At 49.3% G+C, this 24,156-nt stretch overlaps 1 protein-coding gene across 1 annotated transcript in view; it reads left to right on the top strand.

The window, feature by feature from the left end:
* The first annotated feature begins 643 nt into the window (after positions 1-643).
* The window catches only part of LOC111146467 (protein phosphatase 1 regulatory subunit 16A), a 55,955-nt gene continuing 32,442 nt past the window's right edge, over positions 644-24,156 (top strand). The window contains exon 1 of the mRNA XM_022502020.1: positions 644-686. The gene's annotated coding sequence lies outside the window, so the exon portion shown is untranslated. The remainder of the gene's footprint in view (positions 687-24,156) is intronic.

The following is a 24,156-nucleotide window of genomic DNA, read 5'->3' as shown; positions in this document are numbered from 1 at the left end:
CCTCCGACCCTGTGTCCCTTTGCTCCGTCCCCGGAGCTCTAGCTGAGCTCGCGTCTCACCGCGCGGCCACTACGGACGGGCTCCCAGCCCCGCTCCATCAGCACAGAAGTCTTTCCCTCCGAGTCTTAAGGCATCACGTCCCCTCCACGGGTCCTCCCTTGCTTGGCCTGACGTTCAGGGCTCCCCGAGCCCCGCTACTCCTAAGTGGCCGCTCTTCCCCGCCCCCTCGACCACCGCCTCCGTTACTTCCCCTGGGCCCCGGGTCCTTCCCCTTTCAGGTACGCTTTTCCCTCCGTCCGGGATGACTCTGCTTTGTCGGGTGGACCCCGGCCATGCCTCAGAAGCCCAGCACAGACGGCCGCCCTCCCCAGGGGGGACCCTCTGAATGCTCGCCCCTCCCGACCCATCCGCGTCGAGGACGCCCCCGCCACAAAAAGGCTCGCGCCGGGCCGCCGGCAGCCCTCCACTCGGGGCGGGCCCCGCCCCCTGGAAGATCGGGCCCGCCCCCGGGCTCCCATGGGGCGCCGCGGCTTCCGGCTCTGGGCCCCGCGGGCCGGAAGTGTAGCGTTGCCATGGCGAGAGCCGGGCGCGGGGCCCGCCCCCGCGGCGCCCAGAGGAGCGCGGGGCCGCGGGAGCGGTGGACCGTACGGGTTCCCGGCGCTGCGGCGCAGTGCGCACCGCACAAGGTGAGGCGCGGACTTCCGGGACCCGCGGCGGGAGAGGACGCCGGCCGGGGAAGGAGAGGCGGCGGGGGCGCAGGGCCGAGCGCGGCGTCCTCGGGAGCCCTGGCCGGCCGGCCCTCGGGGAGGCGGGCGCCGGCGCGCGAGTCCCCTGCAGGCCCCACCTGGGCGCCCGGTGCCGCGGGTCGGGAGCGGCTTCTCGGGTGGCTGCTGTGCGGGGAAGGCCGCCCGGAGGGCTTTTCGCCGGGGTCTGTGTGCGGACTCGTCTTCGTTTTTGCAACCTGTTGGTCGGGTCGGCGGCGCGAGACGTGCGGCCGGGGATTCCGGCCGGCGGGGAAGGGACGTGCCCAGGCTTTGTGAGGGCTTTGGAGCGAGGCCAGACCAGAAACTGGAGCCTCTCCGGGGTTCCGGTGGCCTCCGGTGGGGATCCTGGGCGCCACCTCGCAGACCAGGGTCAGGGTGAGAAGCACTAGCGCGTCCCAGGGCCCGGCCCCGCGCTCCAGGCCTGTGGGGGAGTGTCCAGGACTGGTTGGGGCCCTTCAAGGCCCTGCAGCAGGGGCTGAGGCAGCGGGGGGATTAATCTCCATGGGTGCAGAGAACCGAGGCATGTATGGAGTCGTTCCAAGTTTAGGGACGCTGGAGAAGGGCTGTCCCTCCTCGGAACTCTGGCTGTGCTTTCCTTCCTGGATCTTGAAGTTGGGGGTGGAGCGGGCTGTGGGGACACCACTTTGCTCTTCTCAGTTCCTGTCTTGGCTCAGCAGGGAGCCCTCAAGGGTGCCTTTGCTTCCCTGTGTTCTCCCTGGACAGGATTGGGGTTGTCCTGAGTCCCAGAAGAGGCCTCTGCTCCTGGCTCTGCTGCCTAGTGCACTTCCGGGGCCTTGAGGCCAGGTTCTCTAAGGGGCTAGTGACTGCCGGAAGGAGCCTGCACAGAGGGTAGCACTGGGCACATCATTGTGATGGTCGTCTTCCCCTTTCCCAGCTCCCCAAGCTCTTGTTCCAAGCTGGGGTGAGGAAGCTCCGGAAGGTCCTTCCCTCCTTCCCTCCCTATGCATGGGCTGGATTTCCTCCCAGTTGGCTGAACACCTCCCCACTCCGCCGCCCTGCTCTGCTGTATGTCCTGGCCTCATCTCTCAGCTGCCTGGGATGTGCCTGGACTTTGGTCTCGCCTGGCAGCAAAGGGCTGGCAGGTACCTGGGAAGAGGGTTTCTGATTCCGTGGACTCAACACCGAGATCTGTGTTCTGGGGATTTCCGAGTCTTTGGTCTCTCTCAACAGCCTGTGTCCACTGTGTGTGCTCTTGGTACTTCAGGGTGAGGCGAACCTCCTAACGTCCGGTGACCTAGCACACCAAATACGGGGAGGTGTTTGGCTGGGTGGACTTGGATGGCCCTGGTAGCAGTTGATGTATCCCCACTCTTCCTGGTCACTGGATGACACTCAAGGTTGGCAGTTAATGTTGTTGGCTTCTTGTGAGGAAATGTCACAATTGAATCACTTTTTAAAAAAAAGATTTTACTTATTTATTTATTTGACAGGCAGAGATCACAAGCAGGCAGAGAGGCAGGCAGAGAGAGAGGGGGAAGCAGGCTCCCCGCTGAGCAGAGAGCCCGATGCGGGGCTCGATCCCAGGACCCTGAGACCATGACCCGAGCCGAAGGCAGAGGCTTAACTCACTGAGCCACCCAGGTGCCCCTGAATCACTTCTGAGGGTGCCCTGAGCCCGCTGCGAAGGCGCGCACACGAGTCGTGTCTTCGCAGTGTTGGCTTTAGGCTTTATTGGGTCCTGAAGCGAGGGTAACGTAAAGCGGGTGTAGGATTCCAGACTCAGTGACATTTCACCGTGTGACTGACTTGGCTTACACGGCACGCCACAGACAAGATAACAAGGGGGCAGGGAGTTCACGAACCGAACCCCAAGTCCGTCTGCGGGCGGCGGCTGAGAGGGGGCCTGGGTCTTGCCCCGGTCAGCTCTGGTCAGCTCTGGGCACTTGCTGCTTCTGTTCAAGCAGGGACGCGTCTCAGTCCTGTTCGGAGACCAGCTGGGAGAGGCCGGGCGAGGCTTGGGCAGCAGCTGCCTTTCTGAAGCGGTCGGACTGAGGGGGTCTGTCTGTCTAGGGGGGTCTGTCTGAAGAGTCTGACATTTGCTGCAAAACCCTCCCTTTTAAAGGGATCTAACGGGTCTGGGGCCTGCAGATGCCCTCTGCTTCTGCCGGTTATCAGTGCTGGATGTGGCAGGATCTCATGGCTGCGGTACCTTTTTTTTTTTCTCAGAGATTTTATTTATTTATTTGACAGAGAGAGACACAGCGAGAGAGGGGACACAAGCAGGGGCAGTGGGAGAGGGAGAAGCAGGCGTCCTGCTGAGCGGGGAGCCCAATGTGGGGCTCGATCCCAGGACCCTGGGATCATGACCTGAGCTGAAGGCAGATGCTCGATGACTGAGCCACCCCAAGGGGCCGTAGTACCTTCCACGGCTTGTGCCATTGCCGGACACAGGCTCCTGCTTGAGTGAGGCTCCACACATCCCGCCCTAGTGACTCTGCCACGGTCCACGAGTTGCCAAAGCAAGACACCTGGGAGGCTCTTCCCTTTCCTCCAGGCTCTCAGAACTTCTTCCTAAATGTCTTTGATTCGGGCCCTTCCTGTCCATCCCTTCCACTGAAGATCCTGCCTCCGTGACTCTTCCTTACCCTCTGGGATCGCAGCACTTTCCCCTGAGTGGTCTTGGCTCTGTCTTCGCTGCTTGCCCCATCCTTCTTACCTCAGAGTGATTGATCTGAAATGCAGCTCGGATTCTTGTACTTTCCTTCTTGAAACCCTTCCTCACAGACTTGGAATAACACCCATCGGCCTCTGCTGACCAGTCCCCACCCTCTGCCCCTTCCCCCGGCCTCTGAGCACTTTTCCGTGTGTGCGTCCTGCTGCTGCTGTACTGAATCCATGAGGTGGTGGAAGGGAGAGAGCAGGCCTCCCCCACCTTTTCAGGTTCTGTGGCCTTGGGCAAGGCTCATCAGCACCGCAGGCTGGGAGGACAGAGATGTGGGACTCTTCAGCTCTACAGGGGCGGGGGTCTCACGGAGGAGCAGGAGGTCAACCGCCAGGAACCCTGTGAGGGCAGTTATGGTAAGGTCTGTTGGTGGATGTTGGATTCTGGGCTGTGTCCTTTCTTCTCAGCCATGACAAACCCGAAGACTGAACAAATGGGTACTGGCAGAGGAGCGCCTGGGAGGTGAGGCCACGGGGATGGAGGCTGCAGACAAGTCTTCAAAGAAGTTTCGGTGTGAAGGAGATGAGTGTGTGGGGGAGGTGGGGGGTTGGAGTTGGTTTGAGTGGGGAAGTCAGTGGAGATCCAGAAAGATTAGGGAGGTTGTGGGCTTGAGCAGAGGAGTGACTGTATCTTCAAGGTCCCAGGCAGATAGAAGGGGGCTGGTCTGCAGGGTGGAGGTGGAAGGTGGTGGGGTAGTTGCCCTGCCAAGTGGCTCCCAGAGCCTGAGGCCAGTGCTCTGTGCTCAGCCCTGTCTTGCTGCACCGGGATTCCCTGTAGCCTGGGCTGTTCTGTGATGTGACGGTTGTAGTTTTGTTGACTTTGTGTGGCATGTCCTGTAAGCTTCACCCCCCAACCCCCACCCCTGCCTGAACCTTTTCCTGTTTGTTTGTTTGTTTTTTAACATTTTATTTATTTGACACAGAGGGAGAGCCAGAGAGGGAACACAAGCAGGGGGAATGGGAGACGGAGAAGCAGGCTTCCTGCTGAGCAGGGAACCTGATGTGGAGCTCGATCCCAGGACCCCGGGATCATGAGCTGAGCCAAAGGCAGATGCCTAATGACTGAGCCACCCAGGTGCCCCACTTTTCCGATTTTATTTTTTTAAAGATTATTTATTTATTTGACAGAGATCACAAGTAGGTGTAGAGGCAGGCAGAGGGAGAGGGAGAAGCAGACTCCCCACTGAGCAGAGAGCCCGATGCCGGGCTCTATCCCAGGACCCTGAGATCATGACCTGAGCCGAAGGCAGCAGCTTAACCCACTGAGCCACCCAGGTGCCCCTACCTTTTCCTATTTTAGAAGGAAGGGAGGATGGTGTGGTTGCATGTGATGCTTTGGGAGTCTCCAGGCCGCAGATGAAGGGTCAGTTTTCTGCTGAGCTCTGCTGCCGTCCAGTAGGTTTGAATGCCCCTCCCTGTGCGACAGGGCACAGGGCACAGCCTTGCCATTGCTGATGGACCTCCCATTTTTGCAGGCCAGGTGTACCTGCGGGCACAGCTGAGTGATGGTCTTTTCCATCAGACCAGCTCACCCACAAGCTCAGAGGCTCCTCGGTTACAGTCTGTACCAGCCTCCCAGTGCCAGGATTGCAGTTACCGAGTACTTCCTGCAGGTCAGGCACTAGGCTCAGCTCTGAGGACACAGCAGAGGACACAATAAATGGCATGTCAAAGATGAGAACAGGGTGGGGACGCTGGCTGGCTGTCTGTTAAGCAGGTGACTCTTTTTTTTTTTTTTTCCAAGTTGAAGTTTTTATTATTTGACAGAGAGCACAAGTAGGGGGAGCAGCAGGGAGAGGGAGAAGCAAGCTCCTTGCTGAGCAGGGAGCCGGATGTGGGGCTCGATCCCGGGACCCTGGGATCAGGGCCCGAGCTAAAGGCAGATGCCCAACGACTGAGCCACCCAGGTGCCCCGAGCAGTCTGCCTGGTAGTGATCTCAGGGTGGTGAGATTGAGCTCGGTGTTGGCCTCCCTGCTCAGGGTTCTGCTCGAGATTCTCCCTCTGCCCTCCCCGCCTGCTCCTGTGCGCATAGGCACGTGTGTGTGTGCTCTCTCTCTCTCTGTCAAATAAATAAATAAATAAATAAATAAATAAAAAAAATTTAAAAACAACAATTAGAACAGGGTGAAAAGATAGGAGAGTGACAAGGTGACCACAGTAGTCCTCTAAGGAAGCAGTATTTAAATTGCGACCTGAGCTACAGAAAAGGAGTGAGTTATCCTAAGATCTGGTGGAAGAACTTTCCAGACACAAGGAACAGTTAGTGCAAAGTGGGAGTGTTGATGGAGATGGTAGCATCAAATAAACATGTGATAGACAAGGGGTTGGTAGGTGTTTTTTCCTCTGAAAAGCTGGATAGTGGGGCCTCTGGGTGGCTCAGTTGGTTAAGTGTTTGCCTTTGGCTCAGGTTATGAACTTGGGGTCCTGGGATTGAGTCCTGCATCAGGGAGCCTGCCTCTCTGCTCTTCTTCTACCCTCGTGTGCACGCACTCTCTCTCTCACTATCACATAAGTAAATAAAATCTAAAAAAAAAAAAAAAAGTACAAGCCATTCTTAGCTCATGGGTCATACAAAACCAGATGGCAGGCGGTAGTACTCCAATCCCTGTGCTAGACACCAAGAACACGGTTACGGCAACTCACTGAGTCCTCATTAGAACCTTATAAAGAAAATACCATTATCATTCCATTCAAGATAAGGAAGCTGAGGAAAGGAGGTCCAGAGACTTGACTGGCCTCCTCAGCTTCTTGCCGTTTCAGACCTGGCTCCCGGCCTCTGTGGTACCTGGAGCTGGAGATGTTCAAGGTGTCAGAGTAGGAAGCAGGCCGGTGCTGAGTGGGAAGGGAGAGGAGGTGTGCAGGGAGATGGCAAGGCGAGCAGGGGCCAGACCACGAAGGCTGTAGAGGCGGATAAAACTTTTGGACCGTGTACTTTTTTTTTTAATACCAAACTTTACTGGGGTGTAATTTATATACAGTAACATGCACCTATTTTTTTTTAATAATTTTTTTTAAAGATCTTATTTATTTATTTGACAGAGAGAGATCACAAGTAGGCAGAGAGGCAGGCAGAGAGGGAGGAAGAGAAGCAGGCTCCCCACTGAGCGGAGAGCCCGATGTGGGGCTCCATCCCAGGACCCTGAGATCATGACCCGAGCCAAAGGCAGAGGCTTAACCCGCTGAGCCACCCAGGCGCCCCAACATACACCTATTTTAAGTGTGTGGTTTGGTGGGTTTTGGTAGATGTACGTCGGTAAACACCACCTTAACCCAGATGTCAGACATTTTTCTCCCCACCCCCTCCCCGAGTTCCCTTGTTCTCCTGTGGGGTCAGTCCTCCCTCCGCTGGCCCCAGGCAACTACTGATCGGCTTTTCTGTAGATTGACCTTTCTTAGAATTTCACATAAATGGAATCCCACAGAATGAACACTTGGTGTCTGACTTCTTTCACCAGACATGATGTTTTAGGAATTCAGGTTGGTGCAGGTATGAGTAGATAATTCTCTTTTCCTTCCTTCCTTCCTTTCTTTCTTTTTTTTTTCTAACTAAACCCATTTTTTAAAAAAAAGATTTTACTTATTTATTTGACAGAGAGATCACAAGTAGGCAGAGAGGCTGGGGGGGGAGCGGGGGGAGGGGGGAGGGTGGGGAAGCAGGCTCCCCGCTGAGCAGAGAGCCTGATACGGGGCTCCATCCCAGGACCCTGGGATCATGACCTGAGCCGAAGGCAGAGGCTTTAACCCGCTGAGCCACCCAGGCACCCCGAAAGCAGCCTTTTTTGATGGAAAACCAGCGAGCTGGTTTCCTTCTGGTCTCTAGGGAGTCGAGTCTGGAATGCCCAGGAAACTTAGTATTAGCCACAGCAGCCAACAAAAGTATAGCATGCAATAATACATTTTGGACATAGGAGCCATTGTAAATTTTATCCCCATTGTAGGTGAGGAATGCTCTCTGTTTCCGTAACATTCCAAAGTCATGAATTACCACGAAGGCACACCAGCCATTGGTGTAAATGTTTATGGTTTTACCGTTGAGTGAGGTGCAGGTTAGGGGAAGGGCACCGAGCAGCTTGTGGAGCAGCTTGTGTGCTGGAGTAGCCAGAGGTCAGAGTGCCCTCTCGGTGACTGCCGAAGGGCTGGCCATAGCATGCCCAGCACCATACTTACCATTTTCATTCTTTGTTATTTTTTTAAAAAGATTTTTAAATTAAATTAAAAATTTTAAAGATTTTATTTATTTGTTTAACAGAGAGAGATGGTGAGAGCACAAGTAGGGGGAGCAGCAGGCAAAGGGAGAGGGAGAAGCAGACTCTCCACTGAGCAGGGAGCCTGATGTGGGGCTCATTCCCAAGACCCTGGGATCATGACCCAAGTGGAATACAGTTGCTTAACCGACTGAGCCACCCAGGTGCCCCCCAATTTTTTTATTTTTTAAGTGATCACTACACCCAACGTGGGGCCCAAAGCTATGACTCCAAGATCACGAGTCATGTGCTCCGCCCACTGAGCCCAGCCAGACTCCCCGTTCTCATCCTTTCTGTAAGAACCATTGCCGAAGTGGGAAGGCTGTTGCCGTAGTCGCTTTCTGCACGTGGTCGCGGTGAGTGGGAAGGTGAGCTCAGCAGTAGGCTGGAGAGTGGGGGGTTGTGTCTAGATGCAAACATAGTCTTTGTTTCAAGATCAGATGGCCCAGGATTGGCCCTGAGTCTGAGCACCCTGCCACTGTTTCTGCAGGCCTGGGGAGACCTCATGGCTCTCCAAGGCCAAAAGTTTTAACCTGTGGATGCTTTCTCCCATGAAGGGGTTTGAGGAGGGGAGCAGAGAAGCAAATCATCTCCGTATTATGATAAAGTAGACCTTGCGGAAAACTCTGTCATCCAAATTAGCTTTTAAGGTTTGTGAAAAGTAAGGGCTCTTGCTGACCCTGGGGCATTGCTACCCAGGTGGATTGCTGTTCTTCCCGAGTGAAGAGAAAAAGATTCTGGCTGTTCTGAGCACTGGAACACGACCGGTGCCCGGCACAAGGGTCCGTCACAGAAAACACTGCTCTCCGTGGGAATGGGTGTCAGCACCTGGGGGTTAGGAACAGGAAGGCGCTGGGGTCACTTATTGCTGGGAGGTTCTGGACAGACTTCTATCCTGTGCTGCTTAGGTTTTCTCATGGGTAAAATGGGGACATTACAGGGACTAGTGCAGTGGATAATGAGGCCCTGAGCCTTGGAGTCTATTATGGGTTTGATGCCTTAAGAGCTTCTTTCTAGGTATTGATTAGACCGGGGAGATGTTTTGAGGCTCTGTTTGAGTCCTGATGGCAGGTGCATTGTGCGTTCTGCCCAGAACATTTGAGGATTTTCCCCATAAACAGGGTGGTAGCTGTAGTCAGAGACAGCACATATAAAAGATAGAAGAGGGTCACTTAGGTCCCCTGGTTGGCTATTTTGATTACTATTGTCAAATCCTAGAATCATTTTCCCCCTTTATGAGAAAGAAATTCTGGCATGATACTTTTCTGAGCCCTCAGTCCAATAAGGAATAGGGGTGGAGGAACTGAGGAGAAAAGGGTGCGCATCTCTCAAAGGGCCCGGCGAGGGCAAGAGGCTCAGACTCGCGCTGCTGGGGAGGCCTGTTGGAGGCCCTGCCGTACGAGCTCTTGCAGGACGGCCCAGCCCGGCCGGGGTGGCTTTACTGCAGCGGGGCTGAGCGAGGGCTGTGGCTCTGCTGTCAGTAAGGACGCAGAGACGTGTTTCTGGGCGGGGCAGCGGTTTCTCCAAGCTGATGATGAGGGAGGACTCTGGAGCCGAGTTCCTCAGAGCCTCACGGTGGGGACGCAGGACGCTCGAGAGGCGGGCTGGAGTGCTTCAGTGTGCCACGGTTCTTTCACCGGCGCCCTGGCTCTTTTGTAGTAGCAGCAGAAACCAGAGGGGCTGGTTTGCTTAGGGGCCCGCGTGTCCTGGAGTTGAGAATTAGGAATATTATTGCTTGGAACGCCTGGGTGGCTCAGATCATGATCCCAGGGTCCTGGGATCGAGTCCCACGTGGGGCCCCTGCTCTGCCTCTCCACCTGCTTGTACTCACTCTGGCTCTCTCTCAAATGAATACATTTTTACAACTCTTAAAAAATTTTATTGATCTTTTATGTTGGCTCGTCTAGCATGTGAATGATACGGCTTGCCAGATGAAATCTGACGGGACGTAGTTCCATCCGGGTCCTTCTAACTAAAGCAGAAGGACCCGGTTTGGCCTGTTCGTAAATAGAATTATTGCTCCCTGGGTGCATCTAGCATCGAAAGGAAGGCCCGAATTTTCTTTGAAGACAGCTCGGAGTGGGTGGTAATCATGAACAGGTCCAGCGGGCTTCTGTGTCTAAGCCTGGATTTTGTTCCATCCGGCCGCTTGGAGAAGCCCTGCCGCTGGTCTGTGATGCCTGGCCGGCCTTCTGGCATCTTGGCCAAAGCTAGTGTTTTGTTTCCGTAACATCCTTTGTTTTGCGGGTGTTCCCGTCTGACTAGCTGCGCCCAGTGTTTCGCCTGGCTCTCACAGGTTCCGCGTGGCCGGGTGGGCAAAGGTCCGAGAGACCAGGTAGGGAGTTGGTGTCACTGCGCTGAATTCAGAGGCCGCACGAGGGCTGTGGGCGTTGAGCGCACTCTAGCCATGGCTCCGTTTGGCCTTCGTCTAGGGAACATAAGAAACTTGGGGCTTATTTATGTGTTTGTTTATAAAGATTTTATTTATTTATTTGAGAAACAGGGGGCCAGAGAGAGCACGAGCAGTGGAGAGGGGCGGAGGAAGAGGGAGAAGCAGACACTCCGCAGGGCAGGGAGCTGATCAGGACCTGAGTGGAAGGGACACACTTAACTGACTGAACCACCCGGGTGCCCCGGGGGTTTATCCACAGTGTCAGAAGACTTAACTTTATTTATTTAGTTATTTATTTATTATAAAGATTTTATTTATTTATTTGGCAGACAGAGATCACAAGTAGGCAGAGAGGCAGGCAGAGAGGGGGGAAGCAGGGGAGCAGAGAGCCCGAAGCGAGCACTTGATCCCAGGACCCTGAGATCATGACCTAAGCCGAAGGCAGAGGCTTAGCCCACTGAGCCACCCAGGTGCCCCAACTTTATTTATTTTTTAATTAATTAATTAATCTCTGCCCAACGTGGTGCTCCGACTTACAAGCCCTGAGATCAAGAGTCTCATATTCTACTGGCTGAGCCAGCCAGGTGCCCCAGAAGACTTAACTTTAAATTCTATTTTTTAAAAAGATTTTATTTATTTCTTTGACAGAGAGACAGTGAGAGAGAGAACACAAGCAGGGGGAGCGGGAGAGGGAGAAGCAGGCTCCTCGCACAGCAGGGAGCCTGATGCAGGGCTTGATCCCGGATCCTGGGATTATCACCTGAGCTGAAGGCAGGTGATTTTTTTTTTTTTTAATTTATTCATTTGACAGAGAGAGATATCACAAGTAGGCAGAGAGGCAGGCAAAGGGTGGGGAAGTAGGCTCCCCGCCAAGCAGAGAGCCTGATGCGGGGCTCGATCCCTGGACCCTGAGATCATGACCTGAGCCAAAGGCAGAGGCTTTAACCCACTGAGCCACCCAGGCGCCCCTGAAGGCAGGTGCTTAACGACTGAGCCCCCCAGGCGCCCCTTAACTTTATTATTTATTTATTTATTTATTTAAAAAAGATTTTATTTATTTGACAGAGATCACAAGTAGGCAGAGAGGCAGGCAGAGAGAGGGGGGGAAGCAGGCTCCCCACCGAGTAGGGAGCCTGATGCAGGACTCGATCCCAGGACCCTGAGATCATGACCTGAGCTGAAGGCAGCGGCTCAACCCACTGAGCCCCCCAGGTGCCCCGCCCCTTAACTTTGAATTTTTGTTTATTAATTTTTATACAGTGTACTCTTGGGTGGGGAGGAGTAGGGGCAGAGGGAGAAGGAGAGAGAACCCTAAGCAGGTTCTCCTGACCCTGAAATTACTACCTGAACCAAAATCAAGAGTGACACTCAACTGGCTGAGCCCCCAGGCGCCCCAGAAGACTTCACTGTAAAGGGGCAGGTTTTAGTGGGTTCAGGAGAGCAGCCGGTGGGGAGTGGTTCAGAGGAAAAGGAAGTTTGGCAGAGAGAATGGAGGAAGATAGCACCAGAAGTAGGGCCTGAGCACAAGCAGTCGCTGTGTGTCTACAGACAACGAGGATGGGAAAGGGGGGAAAGAGGCCTCAGAAACCATTTTGATGCCTTTCACTTGGTTGTTTGCTTCAGTTAATTCAGAAATAGTTTGGTTTTTTTTCAAGGAGACATACTTAGAATCCTAAAGACATTTAGAAGCCTCAAGGAACCCATTTACAATACACGTCCAGTTCCGTCCAGTTCCGGTTTCCCCTTTCTTTTCCTCCCTCCCTCCCTCCCTTCCTTTTCTCCCCACAATGGCCATTAATGTTCTAAATTACTTTTGGGTAGGTCATCCCTTTGCTTACAAATGAGCATGGGGAGAGACCACAGTTATTAAAATGTAAAGCGGCCAGAGTCCCAGTAGGAAGGACACCCTCAAAGCATTTTGATCTCTGGGACCCAGTTTCTAAGAGGCCTTTCTGTAGGGCAAAGAGGTCAGTTCCTCAGAGGCACGGTTTCCGCAGGAACGGCCCGGCTCCAGGAGGCGTCAGTCCCAAGGCCAGCACGGTTCCGATAGCAACAGTCCAGTTCCAAGCAGGAGTTGGACTGAAGACCAAATGGGCATTCCCAGGAAAAAGCAAGGCCTTCAGACGGGTCTTGCGCAAAGCATGGAGAGCAGAGCTTGAAATCTAGGAGAAAACTTCGTCTCCGACTCCAGGGCGGGTAAGAAAGCAGTGAGCTCGGTTGGCTCTGAGGGTGCAGGCACCTCGGGCTGCGGGGGATCTTCTGGGTCTCACTTCTGACCACCGAGTGACCCTAACCTTGCAAATAAAACTGGCGGATACTTGGCAGCAGAGGCAGGTTCCTCGGGGACAGCAGGGACTCGCGGCCTGGGGCCAGTGCGCCGTCCACGGAGCGAAGGACAGCAAAGTCTTTCACGCTGGCAGGGGGGAGCGGGCAGGGGCTGCTGTCAGTGACCAGTCTGGGAGGAAGCGGGGGGCTGCAGCGTGGTGGCTTCTCCTCCTTGGCTCCCGGGCTGCGGGGAGCAGGAAGACTTCCTCCTGCGGTCGGTGGGGGGGCAGGGGCAGGAACGTGGCCCCCAAAGCAGTAGCCGCTTGGAAGGGCCCCGTCGGGCTGAGCTTGAGGGCAGAGCTCCTCCTGCTGGCCGCCGACTCCGCCCGAATGAGGTTTCCTTCGCTGATTTTCATGTTCTCTTGTCTATTGCTGTGTGTCACCTAACTCTAAAATACAGTGACTTGGGGTGCCTGGGGGGCTCAGTGGGGTAAGCCTCTGCCTTCGGCTCAGGTCATGGTCCCAGGGTCCTGGGGTCCACCGCTGCATCAGGCTCCCTGCTCAGTGGGGAGCCTGCTTCTCCCTCTCCTACTCCCCCTGCTTGTATTCCCTCTCTTGTCATCAGATGAATAATAAAATCTTTAAAAAAATAAATAAAATCTTTTTTATTAGTTTTTTTAAAAAATATTTTATTTATTTATTTGACAGACAGATCACAAGTAGGCAGAGGGGCTGGCAGAGGGGAGGAAGCAGGCTCCCTGCGGAGCAGAGAGCCCGATGCGGGGCTCCATCCCAGGACCCTGGGACCATGACCTGAGCCGAAGGCAGAGGCTTAACTCACTGAGCCACCCAGGTGCCCCCAAAATAAATAACATCTTAAGGAAAAAATGAAACAAAGTATAGTGACTGAAACAATAAACATTTATTATTTCACAGTTGCTGTAGTTCAGGAATTAAAACAATGGCTTAGCTGGCTGGCTCTTGTTCAGGGCCTCCTGTGGTTGCAGTTGGGTAGTCAGGGCTGCATTATTTCAGGGCTGGGGGCTGGAGGATCCGCTTATAAGGTGGTGTCCTCCCCTGGCTGTGGGCAGGAGGGCTCAGCTCTTCCCCGCGGGCCGCTCTGCGGACTGCTTCAGTGTCTCCCAGCAGACCAGCTAAGTTCTCCGGCACCCGAGACCCAAGAGAGGGCAAGCAAGGGGCTGCCTGACCTTTTATGACCTGTTCTCGGAAGTTCCACATTGCCATTTCTGTTTGCTTGTTTTCTATTTGTTCACTTTCTGCCATTTTTTGGGTTTGTTTTCTGTTTGTTAGGAGTAACTAAGTCCAACCCATGCTGAAGGAAAGGTGGGTTAGACTCTACCTTTTGAAGGGGGTCAAAGTATTCCGCACGTTGTGATACTGATTTTTTTTTAATTTTTTTTTAAATTTTATTTTTTATAAACATATAATATATTTTTATCCCCAGGGGTACAGGTTTTGTAAATGATAACAAATGTTTTACATTTTCCAGTTTGTTGGCGGTACAGAGACACACAGTTAATTTTGACATACTGCCCTTGTGTTTCACAACCTTGCTAAATACATTCCAATTGTAGATCACTAAGGATTTTTTAAAAAAGATTTTATTTATTTATTTGTCAGAAAGAGAGAGCACACGGGCAGAGGGAGCAGCAGGTAGAGGGCGGGAGGAGGGGGAAGCAGGTTCCTCGCTGTGGGACTCAATCCCAGGGTCTTGGGATCATGACCTGAGCGCAAGGCAGACACTTTAATAACTGAGCCACCCAGGTGCTCCCCTCCCTCCCTCCCTTCCTTCCTTTTAATTTTATCTATTTATATTTATTTATTTGGGGATGGGTAGGAGCAGAGAGATGGGGGAAGAGAGAATGCCAAGCAGACTTCATGCCAAGCGCAGAGCCCGACGTGGGTTTTGAATTCACAGCCCTGAGCTGACGTCAAGAGTCAGACACTCAGCCTGTCGAGCCACCCAGACACCCCTTAAGGATTTCCTCCATGTCTCCTACAACCTGTCTGCGTGTGTTCTGAGTCTAGAGAGTTCTACATCTTCCTTTCCAATCTGGATGCTTTTCGTTTCTTGACAGAGTGCACTGGCTAGGACCTCTCGTATAATGTGGAGCAGGGTTGGTGTCCTAGATCCTAGGAGGACAGTGTTCCTTCTTTTCCCACAGGCACAATTTAGCTGGGGAAGTTTCCTTCTATTCCTAGTTTTCTAAGTTTCTTTGTTTTTTTATTATGACCAGATGTTGAACTTTGCCTAATGCCTTTTCTGCTTTTATTGATTTGATTGTATTTTTTATTTGTATTTTTTATTTTATTTTTTTATTTATTTTTTAAACATTTTATTCATTTATTTGACAGAGAGAGATCACAAATAGGCAGAGAGGCAGGCAGAGAGAGAGGAGGAAGCAGGCTCCCTGCAGAGCAGAGAGTCCGATGCGGGGCTCGATCCCAGGACCCTGGGATCATGACCTGGGCCAAAGGCAGAGGCTTTAACCCACTGAGCCACCCAGGTGCCCCTATTTGGATTTTTAAAATGTTAAACCAACATTTTTGTTCTTGTGATATAACCCACTTGGTTATGATATGTTATTCTTTTTATATATTACTGGATTCAACTTGGCAATAATTTTTTTTTTTTTAAGATTTTATTTATTTATTTGACAGAGAGAGATCACAGCAGACAGAGGCAGGCAGAGAGAGAGAGAGGGAAGCAGGCTCCCCGCCGAGCAGGGAGCCCGATGTGGGACTCGATCCCAGGACCCCGAGATCATGACCTGAGCCGAAGGCAGTGGCTTAACCCACTGAGCCACCCAGGCGCCCCATCAACTTGGCAATAATTTTTAAAGGATTTTTGAAGCTATTTATAAATAAATTGGCATGTAGTATTCTTAACTCGTATGTCTTTGGTTTTAGGGTCAGAGTAATACTGGGCTTATAAAATGAGTAGGGATGTATTCTTTTCTGTTTTTAGAAAGAGCTTTTGTAGATTTGGTATTATTTCTTCCTTAAATATTTGATGAAATTTGCCATTGAAACTATCTGGGACTGGAGTTTCTTTTTGGGAAAGTTTTTTTTTTAAGATTTTATTTATTTATTTTACAGACAGAGATCACAAGCAGGCAGAGAGGAAGGCAGAGAGAGGGGGAAGCAGGCTCCCTGCTCGGGAGCCCAATGTAGGGCTCAATCCCAGGACCCTGAGACCATGACCTGAGCCGAAGGCAGAGGCTTTAACCCACTGAGCCACCCTGGTGCCCCGCAAATTTAATTTCTTTAATAGATATATAGCTATTCAAAAAAAAAAAAAAAAGAAGATATACAGCTATTCAGTTTTCTGTTTCTTCTTGAGTTCATTTTGATAATTTGTTTCATTCAGATAATTTTCCCATTTATCTAAGTCTAACATGGCAATTTTTTTCTATAAAGAGCCAAATGGTAAATATTTTAGGCTTTTTAGGCCATGTGGTGTTTGTTGCAGCTACTCAACTATGTTGTTGTAGCACAAAGCAGTCATAGACAATACATAAATAAACGAGTACTGCTATATTCTCATAAAACTTCAGTTACAGTAACGAGCGGTAGACCAGATTTGGTCTACGGGCTCTAGTTCATTGACCCTTGACCTAACTTGTTGAGTTTGTCGTCGTAACTTGTTCGGAACCGTATCGTTTTAATCCACTCGTGGTCTGTGAGGTCTAGAGTGATGCCCCCTCTCCTCCATGATACTGGTAATTTTTGTCTTCTCTCTTACTTATTTATTTTTTAGAGATTTATTTATTTTAGAGACAGAGAGCATGCATAAATGAGCAGGGGTGGGGCAGAGGGGGAAGGAGAGAATCTCATGCAGACTTCCTGCTGAGCATAGAGCCCATTATGGGGCTTGATCTTACCACCCTGAGATTATGACCTGAGCCAAGAATCAGATGCTGGACTGACTGAGCCACCCAAGCACACCTGTCTCCTCCTTCCTTGATTAGTTTAGTACAAGGTTATTAATTTCATTGAAATTTTCAAAGGGACAACTTTTAAAAAAAGATTTTATTAATTTATTTGAGAGAAAGAGTGTGAGAGAGAGCACGAGCAGGGGAGGAGCAAAGGGAGAGGGGGAAGCAGGTTCCCCGCTGAGCAGGAAACGCAGTGTGGGGCTTAGTCCCAGGACCCCAGGATCATGACCTGGGCGGAAGGCAGCCACTTAACAGACTGAACCACCCAGGCATCCCAGCTTTTTTTTTTTTTTTTTTTTTAGATTTATTTATTTGAGAGAAAGAATGCATGCATGCATGCCAGTGAGCATGAGTTGGGGGAGGGGCAGAGATGGAAGGAGAAACAGACTCCCCATTGAGCGTGGAGCCTGATTCGGGACTCATCCCCAGACCCTGAGATCATGACCTGAGCCAAAGTAAGGTGCTTAACTGACTGAGCCACCCAGGTGCCCCTAGAAGAAGCAGCTTTTAGTTTCAATATTTTCCTCTGTTTGTCTATTTTGTATTTCAGTATTTTTTGTTCTTATTAGTATTCTCTTTTACGTACTTTGGGTTTAATTTTCCCCTTTTTTTCTAGCTTTTTCAGTGGAAGCTTTGTTCGTTAATTTGACCTTACTTAAGCAATCAAAGGTAAACATTTCCTTCTAAGCACTGCTTTAACTTTATCTCACATATTTTGATCTGTATGTTTTCATTTTCATTCAGCTCCAAATATGTTCTAGTTTCCATTCTGATTCCTGTCGTAGCCTCTAGGCTATTTAGAAGCATGGTTTTAAGATTCCAAATATTTGGGAATTTTCTCAGATATATTTTTGTTATTGATTTCTTTTTTTTAAATATTATTTATTTATTTATTTGTGAGAGAGAGCGCACAAGCCAGGAGAAGAGTCAGAGGGAGAAGCATACTCCCCACCGAGCAGAGTGTGGGGCTCAATCCCAGGACCCCGGGATCAGGACCCGAGCCAAAGGCAAATGCCTGACCAGCTGAGCCACCCAGGTGCCCCTCTTACTGGTTTCTAATTTAATTCCACTGTGGTTGGTGAACACTCTGTTCTCATTCTTTATGAAGTTGCTGAATCTTGGATCATGTTTCAGCGTATGTTCTACCTTAGTGAAATCAGGGTTTTTTTGTTTTTTGTTTTTTGTATTTTTTTTTTTAGCTTTATTAATGGAAAATTTCAAACATCTATACAAGTAGGTAGAATACAATGGTCCTCATATATTCATCATCCAACTTCAACAATTACCAACTCATGCCAGTGTTGTTATACCTATATCTTTTATATTATTTTGAAGCAAATCTCAAATATATTATTCACTCTGTCATATTTTTGTATCTATTTCTGGAAGGAATGCTTTTTTTATTTTTTTATTTTATTTTATTTTTTTTAAGATTTTGTTTATTTATTTGACAGAGAGATCACAAGTAGGCAGAGAAGCAGGCAGAGAGAGAAGGGGAAGCAAGCTCCCTGCTAAGCAGAGAGCCCGATGCGGGGCTCGATCCCAGGACCCTGAGATCATGACCTGAGCCGAAGGCAGAGGCTTAACCCACTGAGCCACCCAGGTGCCCCAGGAATGCTTTTTTTAAAAGTAATTTCTACACTTAGCATGGGGCTTGAACTCATGACCCTGAAATCAAGAGCCCCCTGAGATCAAGAATCACAGGTTCTGCCAACTGAGCCAGCCAGGCACCCCTAGAAGGAGTACTTTAAAAATATATCACAATACCTAGGGGCGCCTGGCTGGCTCAGTTGGGTAAGCAGCTGCCTTCAACTCAGTCATGACCCCAGAGTCCTGGGATTGAGTCCCGCATTCTCCATCTCCCTCTGCAGCTTCCCCTGCTTGTGCTCTCTCTCTCTCTGACAAATAAATAAAATCTTTGTTTTTTATTTTTTTAAAGATTTCGTTTACTTATTTGAGAAGGGGTGAGAGCTAGAGAGAGAGCGCACACAGAGGGAGACAACTAGACAAATCTCTAGTCTCATAAATGTCACTGTTACACATTTTATGATTTGCTTGAATTTGGATCCAAACAAGACGCAACTGTTGCACGTGGCTCTGAAGCTTCTTCAAATATGTAGGTTCCCTGGACGTTCGTTTACTTGTTGAAGAAACTGTCGCTTGTTTATAGTTTCCCACCTCGAGATCGTTCTGATTGTGCCTCTTCGGTGCCCTTTGACCGGCTCTCTGTCTCCCGCACTTCCTGGGAACCGGTGTCCCGGTGAACCTCCATCGGATTCTCTCTGGTGTTTCATTGTTTAGGGAGACTGCTCAGTATAAGGTGGCTGTCCCTCCACTGTGTGGCACAGTGTCCAGGTATCTTTTTTGTGGCTGATAAAAATTTTGGGGAGGGTTCGTGCAGGAGAAGAGAGCAAACAGACAGTGGCCGGGGAGGAGCTGGGTGGGAGGATGGGTGGACAAGGTGGTGGGAGCAAGGAGCGCCCTGGCAGCTATGGGAAAAACAAAACAGAAGAACGTCAGAGTTCTCTGACAATGAGCCTGTTTGGTTTTCGGTGTGGATTCCAGCGTCTGGGTTTGATGGGTTTCAGTCTGTCCCTCTTACTCTTCGGACCGCCTCAGTCCCGAGACGGCCCTGTGTCCGGCAGTGGGGGCGTCGGCCGCGGTCCGTGGGCTGACTGCCCCGTCCTGCTTGTGCTGTGACGAGATGCTGCGCATTGAACTCAGACATCTCCAACCCCAGGCCTGGAATCAGCCTTTTAAAGACGTTTGTAAGGAAAATGGGTTTTTGGAGTACCCTTGCTGCTGGGCTGCTCACTGTTTCTGAGTCTTTCCAGTGGACAGAAGTAGGAAGTTTGTTTTATTTTTTTTTTTAAGATTTTATTTATTTATTTGACAGACAGAGATCACAAGTAGGCAGAGAGGCCGGCAGAGAGAGAGGAGGAAGCAGGCTCCCTGCTGAGCAGAGAGCCCGATGCGGGGCTCGATCCCAGGACCCTGGGATCATCACCCGAGCCGAAGGCAGAGATTTAACCCGCGGAGCCCCCCAGGCGCCCCCAGGAAGTTTGTTTTAAGTGGAGTAACAGTACAAGACTCTGTTGGTAGTTTCAAGTCAGATTTAAGACTACAGGAATTTTATTTTTCCTGCTTGCTTTTGCTCTTGTATTTGTATCTTCTTCCTCCCACACCAGAATCTTGGCTCTCAGTGACCCCAGGTGATGGAATTGTGACATTACCAGTGTTAAGTATGAGCTACTTACCTGCTGCATCCCGCAAGAAGTCTGGAACAGTCTTAGGCCAAAAATACAAACTTCACAGCTGATCACATGATTATTGAAAACAGGCCATTTTGGCAATTCCCCACAGCCCGGGTGAACCTCTGTCCCTGCTCCTGCAGCCTCGTGTAAAGGCGGAACTGGCGCTGGCAGCCTTGACCTCCCCTTGCTAGTCACCCTGCCTTTGCTTTTTTTTTTCTCGTAATTGTGATAAAAGGTACATGACATAAAATCTACTATTGTAACTATTTTTAGGTACAATTCAATGGCACTGAGTACATCCTCTGGATTGTGTAGTCATCGTCTGTATCTGTTACCAGAACCTTCTAACTTTCTAGAAGGATAGAACCTTCTAAGCTTCTAACCTCCTGAAATAGAAACTCTGTCCCCTTTATTTTTTAAATTTTTTATTATTATTTATTTATTTATGTATGACAATGTTAGTTTTATTGATTGATTGATTAACACATAATGTATTTGTTTCAGGGATACAGGTCTGTGATTCATCAGTGTTACACAGTTCACAGCGCTCACCGTAGCACATACCCTCCCTGGTGTCCATCATCCAGCCACCCCATCCCTCCCACCCCCCTCCCCTCCAGCCACCCTCAGTTTGTTTCCTGAGACCAAGAGTCTGTTATGGTTTGTCCCCCTCTCTGGTTTCGTCTTGTTCCATTTTTCCCCTGTGATCCTCCGTCTTGTTTCTCAGATTCCTCAAATCAGTGAGATCAAATGATAATTGTCCCTCTCTGATTGACTTATTTGCTTAGTGTAATGCCCTCAGTTCCATCCGTGTCATTGCAAATGGCAAGATTTAGGGTTTTTTTTTGATGACTGTGTAATATTCCATTGTATATGTATACCTCATCTTTTTGTTGTTGTTTAAAGATTTTATTTATCTATTTGACAGACATCACAAGTAGGCAGAGATGCAGGCGGTGGGGGGGGGGGAAGCAGGCTTCCTGCAGAGCAGAGAGCCTGATGTGGGGCTCGATCCCAGGACCCTGAGATCATGACCTGAGCCGAAGGCAGAGGCTTTAACCCACTGAGCCACCCAGGTGCCCCTTTGAATACCACATCTTCTTTATTCATTCATCTGTCGATGGACATCTGAGCTCTTTCCATAGTTCTGCTGTTGTGGACTTCGCATCTATAAACATTCGGGTGCACGTGCCCCTTCGGATCACTATGTTTGTATCTTTGCGGTAAATACCCACTAGTGAAATTGCTGGGTGGGAGGGTAGCTCTATTTTCAACTTTTCGAGGAACTTCCATATTGTTTTCCAGAGTGGCTGCTCCAGCTTGCATTCCCACCAACAGTGCAGGAGGCTCAACTTTCTCCGCATCCTCACCACCATCTGTCATTTCCTGACTTGTTAATTTAAGCCGTTCTGACTGGTGTGAGGTGGGATCTCACTGTGGTTTGGATTTGTATTTCCCTAATGCTGAGTGATGTAGAGCACTTTCTCATGTGTCTGTTGGCCATTTCGATGTCTTCTTTGCAGAAATGTCTGTTCATGTCTTCTGCCCGTTTCTTGATTGGATTATTTGTTCTTTGGGTGTTGAGTCTGATAAGTTCTTCTTCTTCTTTTTTAATCTGATAAGTTCTTTATCGATTTTGAATACTAGCCCTTTATCTGATATGTCATTTGCAAATATCTGCTAGCATTCTGTGGATTATCTTTTGGTTTTGTTGACTGCTTCCTTTGCTGTGTAAAAGCTTTTTATCTTGAAAAAGTCCCAATAATTCATTTTTGCCCTTGCTTCCGTTGCCTCTGGCGATGTTTCTAGAAGAAGTTGCTGCCACTGAGGTTGAAGAGGTTGCTGCCTGTGTTCTCCTCAAGGATTTGGGTGGATTCCTGTTTCACACTTAGGTCTTTCATCCATTTTTGAGTCTTTTTTTTGTGTGTGGTGTAAGGAAGTGGTCCAGTTTCATTCTGCTCCATGTGGCTGTCCAGTTTTCCCAACACCATTTGTTGAAGGGACTGTCTTCCTTCCATTGAAGTTCTTTCCTGCTTTGTCAAAGATTAGTTGACCATCGAGTTGAGGGTCCATTTCTGGACTCTCTACTCTGTTCCATTGATCGATGTGTCTGTTTTTGTGCCAGCACCATACCGTCTTGATGGTTACAGCTTTGTAATAGAGCTTGACGTCCGGAATTGTGATGCCACCAGCTTTGGTTTTCTTTCTTAACATTCCTCTGGCTTTTCGGGGTCTTTTCTGATTCCATACAAATTTTAGGATTATTTTTTCCATTTCTTTGAAAAAAGTTGATGGTATTTTGATAGGAATTGCATTAAATGTGTAGATCGCTTTAGGGAGCATAGACATTTTACAATATTTGCTCTTCCAATCCATGAGAATGGAATGTTTTCCCATTTCTTTGTGTTTTCCTCAATTTCTTCTGTATTCTGTATTCTGTATTCTACAGTTTTGTGAGCGCAGATTCTTTGTCTCTTTGGTTACATTTATTCCTAGGTAGCTTATGGTTTTGGGTGCAATAGTAAATGGGATTGACTCCTTAATGTAATCCTTAATCGACTCTTTCTTCTGTCTTATTGTTGGTGTATAGAAATGCAACTGATTTCTGTGCATCGATTTTTATATCCTGCCACTTTACTGAATTCCTATATGAATTCCCTTAAGCAGTTTTGGGATGGAGTCTTTTGGGTTTTCCACATAAAGTATCATATCACCTGCAAAGAGTGAGAGGTTGTCTTCTCTGCCAGTTAGAATACACATTCTTCTCTAGTGGACCTGGAACATTCTCCAGAATAGATCACATCCTGGGTCATAAATCAGGTCTCAACCGGTACCAAGAGACTGGGATCATTCCCTGCATATTTGTGGACCACAGTGCTTTGAAACTTGAACTCAATCACAAGAGGAAGGTTGGAAAGAACTCAAATACATGGAGGCTGAAGAGCATCCTACTAAAGAATGAATGGGTCAACCAAGAAATTAAAGAAGAATTTTTAAAAAATTCATGGAAACAAATGAAAATGAAAACACAACTGTTCAGAATCTTTGGAATGCAGCAATGGCGGTCCTGATAGGAAGGTATGCAGCACTACAAGCCTTTCTCAAGAAACAAGATAGTTCCCAAATACACAACCTAACCTATCACCTAAAGGAGTTGGAGAAAGAACAGCAAATAAAGCCTAAACCCAGCAGGTTTCTCTTTCATTCATGATTTTATTAATTTGGGTCCTTTCTCTTTTCTTTTTGATAAATCTGGCCAGGGGTTTATCAATCTTATTAATTCTTTCAAAGAATCACTCCTAGTTTCATTGATCTGTTCTACTTGTTCTTTTGGTTTCTATTTCATTGATTTCTGCTCAGATCTTTAGGATTTCTCTCTCTGCCTACTTGTGATCTCTGTCTGTCAAATAAATAAATAAAATCTTAAAAAAAAAAAAAGGTGCCAAAACTGAACCAGGAAGAAATAGAAAACCTGAACAGACCCATAACCAGCAAGGAGATTGAAGCAGTCATCAAAAATCTCCCAACAGGGGTGCCTGGGTGGCTCAGTGGGCTAAAGCCTCTGCCTTTGGCTCGGGTCATGGTCCCAGGGTCCTGGGATTGAGCCCCACATCGGGCTCTCTGCTCCGCAGAGGGCCTGCTTCCTCCTCTCTCTCTGCCTGCCTCCCTGCCTACTTGTGATCTCTCTCTCTGTCAAATGAATAAATAAAATCTTTAAAAAAAAAAAAAAGAAAAATCTCCCAACAGGGCTCCTGGGTGGCTCAGTGGGTTAAAACTTCTGCCTTCGGCTCAGGTCATGATCCTGGGATCCTGGGATCAAGTCCTGCATCGGGCTCTCTGCTCGGCGGGGAGCCTGCTTCCCCCTCTCTCTCTGCCTGCCTCTCTGCCTACTTGTGATCTCTCTCTGTCAAAAAAAAAAAAAAAAATCTCCCAACAAGAGCCCGGGGCCAGGAGGCGGCTTCTCAGGGGAATTCCACCAAACATTTAAGATTTTTTAAAAAATTTATTTATTTGACAGAGAGAGCGGGATCACAAGTAGGCAGAGAGGCAGGCAGAGAGAGAGGGGGAAGCAGGCTCCCTGCCGAGCAGAGAGCCCGATGCGGGGCTCGATCCCAGGACCCCGAGATCATGACCTGAGCCGAAGGCAGAAGCTTAAGCCACTGAGCCACCCAGGCGCCCCTCCACCAAACATTTAAAGAAGAATTAATATCTATTCTCCTGAATCTGTTCCAAAAAATAGAAATGGAAGGAAAACTTCCAAACTCATTTTATCAGGCCAACATTACTTTGATCCTAAAACCAAAGACCCAATCAAAAAAGAGAATTACAGACCAATATCCCTGATGAACACGGATGCAAAAATTCTCACCAAGATACTAGCCAATAGGATCCAACAGTACATGAAAAGGATTATTCACCACGACCAAGTGGGATTTTTTCCTGGGCTGCAAGTTTGGTTCAACATCCTCAAGTCCATCCATGTGATACAACACATTAATAAAAGAAAGGACAAGAACCATATGATACTCTCAATAGATGCTGAAAAGGCATCTGACAAAGTCCAGCATCCTTTCTTGATCAGAACTTCACAGTGT

Source organism: Enhydra lutris, unplaced genomic scaffold (assembly GCF_002288905.1).
Source record: "Enhydra lutris kenyoni isolate GAN:26980312 unplaced genomic scaffold, ASM228890v2 scaffoldscaffold14, whole genome shotgun sequence".
Taxonomy (NCBI): Eukaryota; Metazoa; Chordata; class Mammalia; order Carnivora; family Mustelidae; genus Enhydra; species Enhydra lutris.
Note: the sequence above shows the minus strand (reverse complement) of the source record. Positions and strands in the feature narration are given on the sequence as shown.